The sequence below is a fragment of the Rhinopithecus roxellana genome, chromosome 2, assembly GCF_007565055.1.
Source record: "Rhinopithecus roxellana isolate Shanxi Qingling chromosome 2, ASM756505v1, whole genome shotgun sequence".
Taxonomy (NCBI): Eukaryota; Metazoa; Chordata; class Mammalia; order Primates; family Cercopithecidae; genus Rhinopithecus; species Rhinopithecus roxellana.
In genome coordinates, this window is record NC_044550.1 from 178186957 (window position 1) to 178189617 (window position 2661).

A 2661-nucleotide genomic window follows, 5' to 3' on the forward strand; every position below is an offset into this window, starting at 1 on the left:
TGATTATATTTAGAAACATATTGACTATGGAATAGAGAGAGACAGAGGATATTTGAGAGGGTTAACTTGCAAGGAAGGCAGGGGAAGAAAAGTGAGGTAGTATTACATCTGTTCCCAATATGGACTTTAAACTAATCTGAAACAATGATAAACCTGGACACTATCTAGATTTAAGCATCAAATATGCAGTAAGTTCCTAATTGCTCCAAAGTACTTCATTAGTATATTAATTAACTAATTCTGAGGTTACAGAGTATGGAAATCTCAAACCCTTATATAGTGCTTACTATAAGCCAGTTACTGTTCTAATCACTTTATGATGTAAAACAATTTTATCCTCTTAATATCCTATGGGTAGATACTATTAAATGACCCCTATTTTAAATATAAGAAAACTGAGATACAGAAAGATTTAATAACTTTCCCAAGTTTACACAGTTCTAAGTAGTAGTGCTGGGGTTTGAACCCAGGGCCATCATGCTCTTGAGTTGGAGATTTTAGTTCTACACTATTCTGTATCTCTTAATATTAATAATACCAGTATGTTTTCTAGTAATACTAACATAAGTATGTGTGATCATGGGAGATTGAAAACATGGACACAGTATTTTACAGTCCTTCTATCAAAAGGTGAAGGCTATTTCCCCAAATCTTGAATTCAAGCTGGCCCTGTGATTTGTTTGACCAATAGGTGTAGGCAAATTAAACATTATGTGAGTTCTAGAGAATAGCGCCACGAGTCCTTGTTGTTTATGCTTTTTCTCTCTTTTAAGGAAGCTAAGTCACACTGCTAACTAATGAGAGACCAACTTGAAAGAGGGAGGATCTGCCAATAGCCAACACCACAACTCCAGATATATGGGAGTCAGGTCATCATAAACCATCCATTTTTCTGCCGAGTCACAGTAGACTGCAACTCCATGAATGAGACAAGGAGGTATCGGTAAAAATAAAACAAAACAAAACAATAACTGCCTGGTGTAACCACAGAATCTTAAGAAATAATAAATCATTTTAATCCAGTGTTTTGAGTCGGTTTGTTATACAATGGTAGGTAACTGACTATGATTAACAGAGAGTCTACTCACAATAAGAAACAAAGCTAGCTGTTGTGAGAAATTACAAGGTAGTAAAAATATGTCGCTAAAATTGAGAGGTAGCAGTAAGACTTCACCTCGAGGAAGACAATGATGGAATAATTAAAAACTATAAAAACAAATCTAGAATACTTCAAAAGATTCCTTCAGATAAGATCTTAGAATGGAGAAGTAGTAACCAATGAAGAAACGTTTGCTCCTAAACTACATGTTTTCCTTGTCTGTGAAACTATTGCAAATTCACATTATAAATAGTGTGTTTTTATGAACACAGTTATTTTAAAGATATAAAAAGAACTGAAAGGAAGATGAGCTTTGAAGTCAGATAAGATAATACTGTAATACTTACGTTACAACTATCCGGCTGGTTTTGAAACAGTTACTGGAGGTCTTTTTACCTCAGTTTCTGGTCTGTTAAATGGGAATATTGGCATCTGATTTATAGACTTGTTTGTTAGTTAAGTACAGTGACATAAGTAGACAGCTATTTTAGTGTCTAGTTTAAAAATTGGTGTGCAAAAATTGTACTTTACTTCATCTTCAACTTGTAGGAGAACTTAAAGAAATATCCATAGTTCATTATATCACAACGAATATAGTGCCACTTTCTGAATTATATTTCTAATGAATTACAATTTTCCATTACAACTTTTACACCGAGGTACGCCTAAAACAGTGTGGCTTTCATTTTAGCTAACCCAATTGATAATAAATTAAAATATTTATTATTATAAAATAATAAACAAAATAATATATAGCATTAATTTAAAATATGTATTATTACTTTTTTTAAAAAAACATTTCTTATGTCTTCCAGGCTATAGGGCAAAAATTGGGGTCCACAGAATGCTTGCTCAATCAACTTTTCTCATCCCAAATCACAAAAATCGCCTCAAAAAATGTTGATAATTGAATTTCCTTCACTCTCCATGAAAATGTTAGATAATGCTCACTCCTGGCAAGGATGAAAGAAAGATTCATCAATTGTGTTACCAATTATATTCTTGCAAAAGAATTTTCTTTTAATTGAAAAAGCTGAATATGAGCCAGGCATGGTGGTTCACGCCTGTAATCCCAACAGTTTAGGAAGCTGAGGTGGGTGGATCACTTGAGGTTGGGAGCTCGAGAGCAGCCCAGACAACAGAGTGAACACAATCTCTACTTAAATTACAAAATATTACTGGGAGTGTTGCTGGGTGCCTATAATCCTACCTACTTAGGAGGCTGAGACATGAGAATCACTTAAACCCTGGAAGCGGAGGCTGCTTGGGTGATAGAACCAGGCTGTTTCTTTAAAAGGAAAAGGAAAAGCTGAATATGGCACTGTAGGTGCTACTATTCAATTCTGACTGTCTTCATTCCTGTACAGCTAGAATGACTATAACTGACAAAATAGTATTAAGATGGTATTTATCCATTCAGTATGACCCTATTGTTTGTAATTACAGAGATCATTGAAGCCACATACATGAACATCAATAGCAGCACTCCTTCCCAAGACTTACTCCACCTCCCACATTTTCTTTAATTATCAATAATGCTCTGCTTCTACTATAGGTATATG

General features: G+C 34.3%; 1 long non-coding RNA gene across 1 annotated transcript; it reads left to right on the forward strand.

The window, feature by feature from the left end:
- Positions 1-773: 773 nt before the first annotated feature.
- LOC104675599 lies at positions 774-2081 on the forward strand. The gene is made up of 2 exons (XR_749803.1): positions 774-869; positions 1915-2081. It is a non-coding gene; the product is annotated as an uncharacterized LOC104675599 (long non-coding RNA).
- Positions 2082-2661: the final 580 nt, after the last annotated feature.